At 39.9% G+C, this 15,387-nt stretch overlaps 1 long non-coding RNA gene across 1 annotated transcript in view; it reads right to left on the bottom strand.

Moving 5' to 3' along the window:
• Positions 1-609: 609 nt before the first annotated feature.
• Positions 610-15,387, bottom strand: part of LOC107672802 (uncharacterized) — a 17,716-nt gene continuing 2,938 nt past the window's right edge. Inside the window, exons 2-3 of the long non-coding RNA XR_001632344.1 lie at positions 12,572-12,575; positions 610-620 (exon numbers count right to left, since the gene is read on the bottom strand). This is a non-coding gene — a long non-coding RNA (uncharacterized LOC107672802). The remainder of the gene's footprint in view (positions 621-12,571; positions 12,576-15,387) is intronic.

Below are 15,387 nucleotides of genomic sequence, written 5' to 3' on the forward strand. Positions count from 1 at the left end.
TTGAACTTTTCCTACCTCCCACCACTGAATTATATTTTCAAAATTTTCCTTTTCTAGTTTCCATTTCTCCCAAAAACATTTAAAATTTTCACAAAACAAATTATCATGTAACAGTTTAACATTGAAATGCCAATAAGATTTTGGATGCGATACCCTTGTAGTATTAAAATCAATAGTCACTATATGGTGATCAGAAAAACCACAAGGAGATATACCAACATTCATAACTCTATTATTGTCTGATTTATTTACATATATGCTGTCCAGTCTTGCTCCAGTCACAATATCGTCTAATATTTTAACCCATGTGTATTGTTTTGTTAATTGATTTCTATTTCTCCACACATCAATTAGTTCTAGTTCTTGAGTAATCTTAAGAAGCATTTGACTAGATTGTGAATGAGGTTCTTCTCAATTTCTATCCAATACAAAAGTAGTGGTACAATTCCAATCACCTCCCATTATTACACACATTCCCTCATCAACATGTTTTCTAATTTCAGTGTTTAACTTCCTAAATAATTAAATGCGTTGTAAACCTATATTCAGAGCATACACATTGATAAAAATAAACTTTAACTCTTTAATTTCCACTATAGCCATTACAATTCTACCTTTTTCTAATGCAATAGTGGACAAAATATTTAGATCTAAATGTTTAGAAAAAATAATTGCTACCCCTGCACTCAAGTTTGTTCTATGACTCAAAATGCATTCACCTTCCCACCACCTATACAATTCAACTTCATTTTGACTATCTGAATGTGTTTCCTGTAAAAACATTACATTAATATCTTTGAGATGAACATATTCTCTAATTATTGCTCTCTTATTCCTATCTCTCCCTCCATTAATATTTAAGGATCCTTCTCTCAAAATATCCATAAGAAGATATAAGGAGAGAAAAGAAAGAGACAGAAAAAGAAGAAAGCATTGCAAAGACACCCTTGGTATGTATCTCATTTTACAAGATCAGTTTGATTTACGTTTAACTGGGGTTTTTCCCTTTCTGAGTTTAGTGAGAATCTTCTTTAATCGAAACCTCTTTCGTTTACTCAGTTTCTCTTCTCCCACCCTCCTTTGCCAATATAGAACTGAAGATTCAAATCTCTTTACATCTGGAAAAAAATTCCTCACCTCAGCAACCTTTCCGAAAGTCTCCTCCAAAAAAGAATTTATCTCATCCAAAGAGTAAACCTGATCACAACCTACCTGGGATATATCTGACAAATCAGAAAAATCAGATAAAACACCATCCTCATCATCAACCTCGTTCATCTCGTCCTCACCTAATATTTGTACCTTTTCTGTAGGCTTACATGAATTCACTTTCTTGACATCACCTTGATCTTCAATATCTCCAGAATCCGTTAGTTCACATTCCCTTCTTATCTGATGTTCCATCCTTTCCACCTCATTTATATCAGACATATGTACTTCATCTCTTTCAACCCTTTGCTCATTCTCATCAGACAACTCCTTATTCTTCCTTACACTCTCAGTAAGAATCTCTTTATCATTTCCCACATCATCAGTATTGACTATGATTTGATTTCTGTGTGAATTCACTTGCACTTCAGTTTCAATTCCACTCGGGCCTACTACAGCACTCACAGGACAAAATAACCTTATGTGCCCAACAGCACCGCATTCAAAACAGCGCATCTCACCTGTGCTCACATACAACATAAACGACCTGCCTTCATACATGCATCGAAACGACACGTTTAGCGTTTGCGAATTAAAAAACATAAACACTTGTCGCCTAAATGACAGCACATGTTTCAAATTCGCATTTTTGAAGCCAAGTGGAACCATTCTGATTCCACTGGCGAGTTTCCCGAAACGCGTTAGCTCACGCTCAATTTCAGCATCAGGAATGAACGGCGGAAAATTTGAAATTGTCACTTTACTTGTTGGAGTCACTAATGGTTGAACATGAACAAAAGCGCCACTTATCAAAATCCCGCTTTCAATCATACGGTGGACTAGTTGTTCATCCTTGAGAAAAAACACCACCACTTTATTCATTCGGGATGCAGAGACAATATTTTCATGTCCCACTTTCTCAGCCACCTCTAACATGCTGTCTTCCACAGATTCTCCAGCATTCATGACACACTTAATGCCATGATGGACACTCACATGCGACGCCATCTCCGTCCCTGCAACGACAATATTAGCCTATTATATACGAACAAAAATTTAGAAATTTGTCGAATCAAACAAAAATCAAACTAATCCTGCGAAAATAAACACATAGAAACCCTTACAAAAAACTCCCAAGAGAGTAGTTAAGAAAAACGTTCAATTTTCCCTCTCACCATGATCACCCTCCCACACTACCACTTCCCAGCATGCACCGAGAGAGAGAGAGATTTTTAATAATACACTTTATTATTATTATTATTATTGTCTTATTATATTACTTTTACTAATATAATTATGTGTAATACCCATGTAATATTCTCCATTGTAAGTCACCAGATCGCTTTATCAATGGTGGTTTGTACAGCACTCTCCACACTGGCTTAATTTCCTCATTCAACCCGAGTTTATCCCACCATACTGTATTAACTCTCCCATTTAATGTTCCTTCATTAAAAGCCTTCACAAAGCATTTATACATCACTTTCCCTTTTACTTCACCCAACTCTAAATTTTTCAATCTATTGAGATCCAACAAAGGACCTGACATTTCTTTTAAATCCGGTGTAATCCCAAGTTTTGGAAATGGATCTGCTATATCCAGAGTCACTCTTCCATTCTTAAAGTCCTTTAATAATGACAATTCCTCATTTGTCAACCTGGTTTTCCACATATTCACCATGAGTTGTGTGTGACAAGTTGACCTCTGACCCAAGAAAGCAGCGACTGCATTTATATCGCTCAGCTCAGGTCCGGCCACATTAACTAAATGCTTCAATGTCACAAACTTAGAAGCACACAGTATCTGTGTAAGTCCTGGAACATTCCCACCAGCAATGTCCATACACGCTCCTTTGATGAGAGGCTCCTCTAGTAACCAATGCAAAGAGTTAGTGGCCTCCAGCCTGCAAACATTTAAAAGTCCCCACACTTTAAAAAGTCCACAGTAAAATTGAGGCAGCCCAGCCAGACGTAGTTGTTTAACATCCATTAGGAACAGCACCGCATCCAGTCCAAGTCCATCCACTGTATGTAAAATTACTTTTGCCATCGTTCTCCACACCAGATCCATGGGGCCAGTCAAGAATTTCTGAATGAACTGCAAACGAAAAGCTGCATGTTTGCTTGGCAGGTGCACCAAACCTTGTCCCCCATCTTCTTTCGGAAGAAAAAGAACACTTTGAGGAACCCAGTGCAAACTGTCCCAAAAACAATTCACTAGAATCGTCTGTAATCGAGACAGCAGTCCAACAGGTGGATCCACGTATAATAATCTATGCCACAATGTTAAAGTCACCAAATTATTGATTATTAAAACTCTCCCTCTAAATGACAGTTATGAATGAATCCATTTCCAATTCTTTAATTTTCCCTCTACTTTTTCAATCACCCCTTCCCAATTCTTCTGTTGGGTATTTGAATCCCCAAGATATACTCCTAGATATTTAAAACCTTCCCTTTTCCAAATCATCCCACCAGGTAGTTTTGGTAGCCCTTCCTCCCATTTTCCAACAGCCAGTGCTTCACTCTTCTCCCAATTAACTTTTGCAGCCGAAATTTTCCAGAAATCACTGACAGTAGAAACCAGCTGGTTAATGTCCTGTTGCCCATTTACCATAACCACTACATCATCAGCATAAGCTGAAATTTGATGTTGTATATTGTGATACAATAATAAACCCTTAATTTTAGATCTTAACTTATTCAGCAAAGGTTCAATAGCTAAAGAGTAAAGCATACCAGACCATGCACAGCCTTGTCTGATCCCTCTGCTAACTTTAAGAGGGGCACTCAAACCACCATTGATTTTCAGTAAACTCTCAGTGTCCTGGTACAGCACTTTTATCATACCAATAACACCGGAGCTAAAATTAAAGGCCTCTAGGGTATCCCATAGGTACTGATGTTCAACTCTATCGAATGTTTTTTCCTGATCAATAGAAATAAACCCCAAGTTTACCCCTAAAAGACTTGAGACACTTAAAACATCCCGTATGAAACAGACATTATCTGTGATTGACCTGCCCGGCATACAGTACGTCTGGTCAAGATGAATAACCTGCCCCATCACCTTTCTCAGTCTATTAGCCAGAGTCTTAGAAAGGATCTTGAGGTCAGAACATAGCAGACTCACAGGTCGCCAGTTCTTGATCTTCTGCAGGTCACCTTTTTTAGGTAGCAATGTGATCACTGCTCTCCTGCAGCTCAGAGGCAAAGAGCCATCAGCCAAACTTTCATTTAGGACTGCCAGCAAGTCCTTGCCCAGCACAGCCCAAAATTCTGTATAAAACTCAGCAGGGAGTCCATCTATCCCAGGAGTTTTTCCACTCTCCATGCCCTTCAGAGCATTCAGAAGTTCCTCCTCAGAAAAAAAAAGGCCTCTCCAGCTCTGCCTTTGAGTCATCCAAGACATTTGGCAGACCTTCATAGAAGCCAGCAGATAACGCCTCATCCTTTGTATATTCACTCCTATACAATTTGTCATAAAACTGTACAGCTCGTTTTCTAATATCAGATGTTCTTGTTAATTCTTGCCCATTTTCAGACCATAAGGAGTGAATATAACAACTCTGACCATTCTTTTTTTCCAGACTAAAGAAAAACGTCTCAGGTTACGCATTTAACCATGGTTCCCTGAGAATAGGGAACGAGACGCTGCGTCCTCTAGAGGGCGCTAAGGGAACGCCTCCAGCGTGACTGGTGTCTGAAGCATGAATGAAAAAATGACAATGACTTGGCATTGGCAGGTGGCAGCCTATGATGTAAACAATAAAGCGAGTGTGGGTATAAAAGAGCACCTGCGGAAAACGTCATCCACTTCTTTGTCTGAAGGAGACACAGGCAGGAATGCCCGAAGCATGGCAATGGTACGCAGCATCTCGTTCCCTATTCTCAGGGAACCATGGTTACATGCGTAACCTGAGACGTTCCCTTTCAAAAGGGAACTCCACGCTTCGTCGTCTAGAGAGCGCTAGGGGAACGAAATACCAACGCCACCATGCTGAGGGATGAGTGCCCAGGTAACTAGGTTCCCCAGGTCACGACTCAAGGAACAACATCCCTGCCAGCAAAACGCTAGGCTTTACGGGCAGGCTCAAGCTCACCAATCGTCATAGACTAGCTCACCCACCAGAGTATGGAACTCTAAGAGTGGAGGTCTCAGCATAACGACTCTCTAAACCGAGAGGAGATCTAGCTACACTCAATGCCAGAGGCAGTTAGTGAGGCTCCAAAACAAAGAGCCTGCAAACTCATACTACTGCCAGAGACGGAGCTCTGAAGAGTGGAGGCTCCAGCAGTAAGACTCTCTTAAATGAGAGGAAGCCTAGCAACACTCAACCCTAGTTGAGGAGCTCTTAAGAGAGGAGGTCTCAGCATAACGACTCTCTAGAACGAGAGGAGACCCGCCTACACTCAGCGCTAGGGACAGTTAGTGAGGCTCACGATAGAGCCTACATACTACTGCATACTACATAGCGTACTGTCTAAGCGGAGCCCTAGGGAGTGGAGTACTAACCATGCTCCTAAGTGCGAAACAGAGCTCTAGGGAGCAAGCACTCAGCATAACAACCCTCTAAAGCGAGGGGAGTGCAATCATCCACCCTTATGGATCAGCGTACTCAGTACAAAGACCCTCAGGTGAGGGGAGTACTCGAAAGCTCGACCTGATGAGCGACTTATCAAGGAGGCCCACAAGAGCCTAACAACCTAACAGCCACAGAGCTCTGTTGAGAGAACACTAGGAACTGTGATCTCAGCATAGCGACCCTCAAAGGGAGGGGAGCTACCAGGCTCAAGAACAGCTGGTCAGGGAGGCTCACAGACAGCAGATTCCTTCCATGCCCCACCTACAATCGCCGTGATCAGTCTGATTAACTGCCTCAGCAGCCGCGAGACCCGAAACGTGGGTGAGAGGCGTTCAATTCTCAAAGAGAATCAGGCATACAGGCATTCTCAACAGGATCACATCTCGCAGCGTGGCTATATCTACCTCGAGAGCCAAACACACTCTGTTCAAACACTAAATTCTGTCAAGAATCAGGCAAGAACAGAAACCGCCGCGAATGCATCGCATTAAGCTTGTTCAACTCCCTCGAGAGGCGAACGCGCTCGTGCAAACACTGACAAAAACTCGAGTACAGACCGCTGCTCTAGTAGTTCCGCGAATGCAAACAGTGAGCGCATCCTTATCTCTCGTGAGTCAAACGCATGTGCTTCCGTACACAAGGCTTGAAGACAAAGAAGAGGATGACGTTTTCCGCAGGTGCTCTTTTATACCCGCACTCGCTTTATTGTTGACGTCATAGGCTGCCACCTGCCAATGTCAAGTCATTGTCGTTTTTTCATTCATGCTTCAGACACCGGTCACGCTGGAGGCGTTCCCCTAGCGCCCTCTAGAGGACGCAGCGTGGAGTTCCCTTTCGAAAGGGAACTTGGATGGGGCATCCATCTGCGTTAGATTAAAACGAGATCTGACCAGAGCCCCCTGTGCTTTAATGCCAAGCAAGTCCGCAAGAAGAGATGTCTTAGTTTTAAATGTCTCAATGTGTCCTCCCTCCTCCCCAGTATCCTCCACTAACCCTTGTGCCTCCATTATTTCAGATTCAAGTTTTTTCATTAATCTAGTGATGTCCCGAGAAACACCGAAACTCTCTCTGCTGACAAAGTACTTTCACTTCAACCTTTCCACAGTCCCACCACTGGCGTACATTTTTAAAACACCGCTTTCTTACTTTAAAATTATTCCAGAAAGAAACAAAGACATCTCTAAAATTCACATCACTGAACAAGGAAGTGTTAAAATGCCAGTATGCACTATTTAGCTTCACATTGGCTATGAACACATTACATGTAACAAAACAATGATCAGAAAAAAACAGCTTTTCACAACATTACAATGATGCCGAAAACAATAAAACCTATCCAACCTGGCAAAAGAAATACAATTTTCTCTATTATGTGCCCATGTGTATTGTCTTACATTATTATTTAGATCCCTCCACACATCACATAAACAATGTGTTTCAATCAACTCCTTTAAAGCAAGACTTGAAGCAGTGTGAGATTCCATATGGTTCCTATGCAGTCTGCAGTTCTCTGTACAATTAAAATCCCCACCCAAGAATAGAACATCATCAGAACTACAATTCTGCAGTATTGCATTCACATTTTTGAGAAAAAGTACCCTTTCACTACCATTTGTAGGAGCATAAACATTAATAAAGACAGCCTTGAATTTTTCAAACTGAGCCCTTATAGATAAAGGTCTGCCAGGTATCACATGTTTAACTTCGCAAGAAATAGGCAAAGCATTCTTAGCAAAGAGGATAGCTACCCCTCCTCTAGTAGAGCTCATATGAGCAAACATTACTTCACCCTCCCATTCCTTTTTCCAGTCGATTTAATTACAACAGTCACTGTTTTCTTGGACATATATTACATCAATATACTTTTGTTTAATGAGCTCAAACAGCAGTGCTCTTTTATGCATATCTCGACCACCATTCAAGTTAAGAGAGCCCACCCTCATCACACTCATTAAAATAAATATTATAAGAGGACACAAACCACTCAAAACCATGAGACAAAAAGGATTACGTGGTTTCAAAGCCATCTTCCTTTTGTAATTCCAATTTCAGTTTGGAAACAAGTTTCTTCAATCTGTATATTTCCTGCACTGTAAACTGTTCCACTCCTTCACCTCTCATTAGCACTGTCACTGAATTGATAAACATTCTTCTGTCAGCAAAAAAAATCCTCAAACTGAACATTTTTTACATTCTTAGTTCTTTGCAGAAATGACTTTATTTTGTCAAAATTATAATCGCTGCATCGACTTCGTCCTGTCTTACTGTCCACTGCTTCACTCAGAATCGTCAATTGTGCTGCCTTCAGTGTCATCAAGCTTTTCAGGTTCTGTTGTTGTTAGTCGGCTCATTTTAGCCATTTCCGAACTCTTCCTTACTCTTTTCCTCTTAGTATTGGTTATTTTAAAAAGTGTTTCATCATTAGCAGTATCTGTCACCATCTCCTCCTCCTCCACAATGGATTCAGCCACATCAACAACATCAGCAGGCACTGTATCGTTTTCTTTCTCCCCACTTTCTATATTTCTTCCCACAACATCAGTAGACCCTGTATCAGGTTCTTTCTCCCCACTGTCTAGAATCTGCTCCAGAGTCTGTCTAGAGTGGTCTCCGACAGCAGAATCCTCAGTAACAATTGCGCTACTACTCTCGCGCACTGTTTCTCTGCTCGGCCCTGGCTCAGAGTCATTTACCCTCTCAGGACATGCACGCCTAACGTGACCCTCTTGCCCACAGCCAAAACACTTCATAGTATCAGACGATGCAAAAACAACATAATCAAAACCATCAAAAAGACAAGTTCAGTTCATCCAAATCGCTCTTTAAGATCATATATAATTGCAGTCTGAAACATACTACATGCTTAAGCAAGGGCGAATTACAACCTAAAGGAATCCTTTTCATTTGAGATACCAAATGAATGATTTTGCCATGTCTAGACAATTCATTAATCAAGAGCTCCTCTTTAATAAAAGGTGGCACATTGGACAATGTTATCTTTTTTGCTGGCTGAACATAGACTGTAAAAAAACATGGACGTAGTGTCCGTGACGTCACTCGTAGGGTTCAGAAGAGCATTTTTGAAGCCTAAAGTGGGCAGAGCCGACCGCCGCCATCTTGGCAGCACGTGGGTGAAGCTGAGGCGCTAGATGCTGAAACCACGACCCGTCTATGGTGACAGCAGTGCTGCCGTGCAAAGACAAAACACCATAACTTCGTTTTTGGTCGAAATGAGTTATTGATAATTTTGTGACATACGTATATGACCTCCTTTATCATGTGTATAAGTATCTTGGAGAAAAGCCCAGGAGAAACCAAGGCAGAACACAGTATCATCAGTTACCGCTCTTTGACTTTGTTTTAGATCGCTCAAATTAAGTTGCGGTGCTCTGCATCTGTTTAGCCATTTGTCAATATTACTGTGCCAGCCTGGAGTTATACGGTATTCTGCCTACTGTACATTAAAGTCTGCGCTTTTAAATTACGGTGTGACTTGTGTACTTTCATACATCTGTCGGCACTTCTTTAGACAAACAAATTAGATAGATTGCGATCTAACAAACTGCTCCATATAACAAAGCACTGTAAACAAGCAACGACTAGATAACTTGACAACAATAATTAATCGTAAATAATCTTTAAAGTTTATTTTTTTCTTTTTATAATGCAGATGCCAGCTTAAGGTCTAGGCCTCCCCCACTTCTGCACGTGTGAGGAGTCGAATGCCATGATAGCATATCACATAACATCAGTTACTGTACGCATTTAAATCCGTTTCATACCTTTTCTTGTAACTCGATAAAAAACATTGCAATGAACGTCATCGGAGAAGTTTAATTCACAATCATTCTGAGCATTATTCTTCAAAATAGTGGTAAAAATCAAGTTTGAGATCATTTTCATTAAAACATCTAATTGCCAGATTTCCAGTGTCCTATCCATAATAAATTTGTTCTGGACAAATAAAAATCTTTAAAGCCATTTTTCTAAGTTTTACAGTCTAGCGATTTTCAAACTCTGGAGCAGAGCGGCAGTCCACCTGTCACTCAAGTGGCCACGCCCTTAATTATGCAGAACTTTAAGGCTTAATATAATTTAAACGGATGAGTTATAAAAAAATTCACCCCCCTCACAGTTGTCATGAAGGGTAAAATTACCTATATAGACCAGAAGCACTTTTTGTACCAGGCTGTAAACATTTTTTTCTGCTGTAAAGCTGGGCATTTTAACATGGGGAGTTAAAATGCCCAGTTAAAATCCCCATTTAACACTGACTCCCTTTTGAAGCCAGCCTCTAGCGGTCAGTCGATGAATTGCAGTTTTAATCACTTCCATACTGGCTTCAAGCGAGAGACCGGGAGGTTGCCTGTTGTTTTTTTTTTTTACTGAAATGGACCATACTTTTGAAATACATGTACAGCACTTAATTTTAAAAATTCCATCTTATGTTTACATTTTTCGCTTGTAAAAATAAGTTGCAATCATTTGAAATATATATGGTATCGTGATTATGGCTTACAGCTGTAATTTTACATAAAGCTAAATATGTCACACTCACAAAAATGAATTTATTACAGACAATCAATATTAATTAGTCCCCCTCTATTTTCATGTAATGCAATAAAGTTTCTGTTGTAAATAACACCAATCTTAAAAACTAAAAACAGCAATACTAACATTTGTACATTGCTTAAAAGTATCACTAGGTTCTAACACGTAGTAAAATATGAAATAATTAAAACATTTCAACTTATTCCATTTAAAAATAAAGTAAATTAATAAAAAAAAAATGCAAAGCCGATATTACCCTGCTAGACAACTCAAAACATTAAGAACATAAAACTCTTCTCACAATGCTTGTATAATCCATAATAGACACTATCATTATCCTATAAATCTTTGTATAAAACACAACATCAGCAAATCCAATTAATATTATCATTTGCAAGTCTGCCAAACACAAGGGTTTGGACAGACCAATGGGTACAACTCCAATTCATTCTGCATCTTGGTCCCTTAAAAAAGAAAGAGAGAGAGAGAGAGAGAGACTTTAACAATCTCTTTATTTACCACTAATTTTAGATAAACATTATTGAAATATTAAAATAAAATAAAATGGAATAATATAAAAAATTTACATGAATAAATGTACACATCAGAAATAACAGTTTTACAATCTTTCATCACTCAGACAGAAATTTGCAAGCAACCATCATAATTAATTTCACAAATACATTGATTTATACCCCATTTAGATCTAAAACTGTCCAAGTCATCAATCAACATATAATACGCATACTCTATATAAGGGGTGCCCAAACTCGGTTCTGGAGGGCCGGTGTCCTGCAGAGTTTAGCTCCAACCCCAATTACACACACCTGAACCAGCTAATCAAGCTCTTACTAGGTGTACTAGAAACTTCCCAGCAGGTGTGTTGAAGCAAGTTGGAGCTAAACTCTGCAGGACACCAGCCCTCCAGGACCGAGTTTGGGCACCCCTGCTCTATATTAATACGGGATTTTATTAATCCCCTAAACACCAAAATAACGTCAGTCAAACCCGAGCCAAGTAGTTTTCTTTTACGTGACAGCCAAATAGCCAGTTTTGCTTGCCCAAATATAACATTTTATAAAACATGAGCTTGCATTTTGCTCCTGCTGTATTTAGGCTCATAAATAAAAAGCATAGGCGTAAAAACTTCCCCCAGAGTTTGACAGTATCCTTCTAGTTGATGAAAAAACAGTTGTAGTCTAAAACAATTAAGAAATAAGTGAAACACTGATTATTGTACCCCACAAAAAGGACACTCCTCCCCTACCTGTGGATCAATGTGTGCTCTGTGTCTGTTTGTGGCTATTATACAATGCACTACCCTCCACTGAAGGTCTCCAGACCTTTACTCAATGGGAGGTTTGTACAGGGTCCTCCAGCAGCCTTTAGGGGAAACGCCTGAGCCAAACACATCCTGCCACTTGGATTCTCTCAGGTTTTCAAGCATGTGGAAATGTGCCGCTTTAACACACAGTACATATAAAGCCTTCTTTCCTGTATCACCGAAAAGACTAGGCTGAGATGATCTGAAAGAGAGCAGTCCACCCTCTGTTTCCTGCCACTCTCCTGTGTCAGCTGAAATAGTCAGCTCCAGGAATGCAGAAGTATCCACGTCCGAAGCCTCTAAATCCAATCTATAGTCCACTGGTAAAAACTCACGTGTTTCAGTTAACAGTCTCTCTGCCACTCGAACTGACCTCATGTCCAGTTTTAAGGCCAAAGCCTCAGCAGATATCTATCCTCCCTCATGAATTAAATGTCAAATTTTTGTGATCTTTGCAGACCACAAAGCTTTTCTGAGAGAATCGGATTTAAAAATATACAGGTCCATTACATAGTTGAAGAGCAATGGTTCCTCCCTCAGCCAGATTCTCTGTACACCATTGACTTCTCTTGAGAACTTAAAATGTGACCACGCTCTTAACACTGACCTGTAAAAGGATGGTAAACCAGTCAGATCCAGCTTATTAATATTCATTAGAAACAGGTGACGATCCAGCCCCATACTGCCTGCTCTCCTCAGAAGAGCACAGGCTGTACCAGTCCAGCTTACATCCTCCCCGTAAAGCAGTCTCTGAGCTGTCTGAAGTCTAAAGGCTTCAACTCTGGATCCGATGTCGACAAGTCCTTGTCCTCCTTCCTGAATGGGCAAGTATAGAACTGGTGCCCTCAACCAGTGCTGTCCTGACCAGAAAAAGTCCACCATCTGCTTCTGAATCCTTACCACCAGGTCCTTCGGAGGCTCTAAAATCATCATAGGCCAGCAAGTTATTACAGATCAGGACTCTCCTCCTGTAGGACAGCTGGGGTAGCAACCATTTCCAGTGAAACAACCTTGCACACACTTTCTCCACAAGGCCCTCCCAGTTTTGTCTCTTAAATTCATCTGTGCCTAAAAAAAACCCCTAGATATTTGAAACCCGTTCTTCCCCACTGCAAACCACCCGGAAGCATAGGACCATTAGAATTCTGACCACACCACAGAGCATTGCTTTTACTCCAGTTCACCTTAGCTGAGGATGCTTTACCATAATGTTCGGTAACACTTTAGAATAATGGTCCGTTGTTAACAAGTATCTATGCAGGAAGTAATAGGTAGTACTACATTAACACTTAACTTAAAGGGTTAGTTCATCCAAAAATGAAAATTAGCTGTTTTTTACTCACCCCCGATGCATCCTAGGTGTATAAGACTTTCTTCTTTCAGACGAATCCAGTCGGAGTTATATAAAAAATTGTCTTTGATCTTCATGACCTCTGACTAAAACTGTAACATCATCAGCATACGCAGAAATCTTAATAGGCTCTTGAGAATCTAGTTCAGTAACCCTTAAACCTGTTAACTGGCTTCTTAGTTTACATAACAGAGGCTCAAGGAGTATGCTGTAGAGTTGACCTGAAAGAGGACAACCTTGCCTAATACCTCTATGGACATTAACAGGAACACTGAGACCACCAACCATTTTTATCATACACGTGGCCTGATTATAGAGAAGCTTAATCATAGAAATAAAATTGTCTCTAAAACCAAAAGCCTTTAACGTTTCAAAAAGAAAATTGTGGTCAACTCGGTCAAAAGCCTTTTCTTGGTCTGATGACGGAAAGCCAAGGTTAATATTATTGTTAAGAGCAAAGTCATAAATATCTCGCACTAAATGTAAATTATCTAAAATAGATCTTCCTTTTACACAGTATGATTGATCTTTATGAATGATTGTATGTAACACATTGTTTAGTCTATTTGACAAACATTTAGACAAACTGTTATATTCGGAACACAAAATTGCTACCGGTCTCCAGTTTTTTAAAAGGTTTAAATCTCCCTTTTTTGGTAACAGAGTTAAGACAACCCGTTGACAACTCACAGGGAGAACACCCTTACTGATGCATTCTTTGAGCACTTCAAAATAATCAGGTCCTAATATAGTCCAAAATTTCTTTAAAAAATCAGAAGACAGTCCGTCTATCCCTGGTGCTCTTCCTGAAGAGATAACCTTTACAGCAGCAGTAACCTCTTCAAACTTAAGATCAGCCTCCAAAAGTATTTTATGCATTGAAGTTAAAGAAGGAATATCCTGTAGCAGTTCATTTCTGCTTTGCTCATCAATGGCTTCAGCAGTAAATAAATTAGAGTAAAAATCCACAGCGCATCACCACAGGATCCGAAGTATCTTGACCATCATTGTCCTTTAAAACGTACATCAGTTTTCCTTGTCCTGCTTTACGCTCCAGGTTAAAAAAAATAAGATGTCGGACCATTCATGTCTTTTATTGTTAAAAAACGACTCCTTGAAAGAGCCCCTTTAACTTTTTCATTTAAAATAAAACTCAGCTGATTCTTTTTCTCAGTCCACAGCTCTTGTAGGTTTACAGCATCATTGACAGTTATACTCTTCTCAATGTCATTTACTTAATTTTCCAGCAACTCTGATGTCTTTTTTAAAACAAAAGAAGAATGGTTTGCATATTGCTGACAGAATGATCTTATATGCACTTTTCCGATTTCCCACCATTGGATAGCACTATCGTATAGGCACTTTTCACTCTTCCAATTTTCCCAGAAGCATTTAAAGTTCTCACAGAAATGTTTATCCTCCGATAGCTTATTGTTAAAATGGCAGTAGTAGCTCTTGTGAATCCTGTTCACCAATGTACATTCAACTGTGATGAATTTATGGTCGGACAAAGATGTAGGAATGATAGCTGTATGCACCACCCTATATTTCACATTATGTAATGCAAAAAACCTGTCTAACCGTGCACCAAAAACCCTACTATTATTAATTTTCACCCAAGTGTACTGCTTCGTTTAAAAATTGTGATCTCTCCACACATCTGAAAACCTTAGATTTTTCATAACACTGGCCAGATGAGAAGCTGACTGCATGTGAGGTTCTTCACCATTCCTATCACGTGTGAAATCTAAAGTGCAATACCAATCACCACCTAATACAGGTGCATCTCAATAAATTAGAATGTCGTGGAAAAGTTCATTTATTTCAGTAATTCAACTCAAATTGTGAAACTCGTGTATTAAATAAATTCAATGCACACACACTGAAGTAGTTTAAGTCTTTGGTTCTTTTAATTGTGATGATTTTGCCTCACATTTAACAAAAACCCACCAATTCACTATCTCAACAAATTAGAATATGGTGACATGCCAATCAGCTAATCAACTCAAAACACCTGCAAAGGTTTCCTGAGCCTTCAAAATGGTCTCTCAGTTTGGTTCACTAGGCTACACAATCATGGGGAAGACTGCTGATCTGACAGTTGTCCAGAAGACAATCACTGACACCCTTCACAAGGAGGGTAAGCCACAAACATTCATTGCCAAAGAAGCTGGCTGTTCACAGAGTGCTGTATCCAAGCATGTTAACAGAAAGTTGAGTGGAAGGAAAAAGTGTGGAAGAAAAAGATGCACAACCAACCGAGAGAACCGCAGCCTTATGAGGATTGTCAAGCAAAATCGATTCAAGAATTTGAGTGAACTTCACAAGGAATGGACTGAGGCTGGGGTCAAGGCATCAAGAGCCACCACACACAGACGTGTCAAGGAATTTGGCTAAAGTTGTCGTATTCCTCTTGTTAAGCCACT

Source organism: Sinocyclocheilus anshuiensis, unplaced genomic scaffold, assembly GCF_001515605.1.
Source record: "Sinocyclocheilus anshuiensis isolate Anshui unplaced genomic scaffold, SAMN03320099.WGS_v1.1 scaffold556, whole genome shotgun sequence".
Classification (NCBI taxonomy): domain Eukaryota; kingdom Metazoa; phylum Chordata; class Actinopteri; order Cypriniformes; family Cyprinidae; genus Sinocyclocheilus; species Sinocyclocheilus anshuiensis.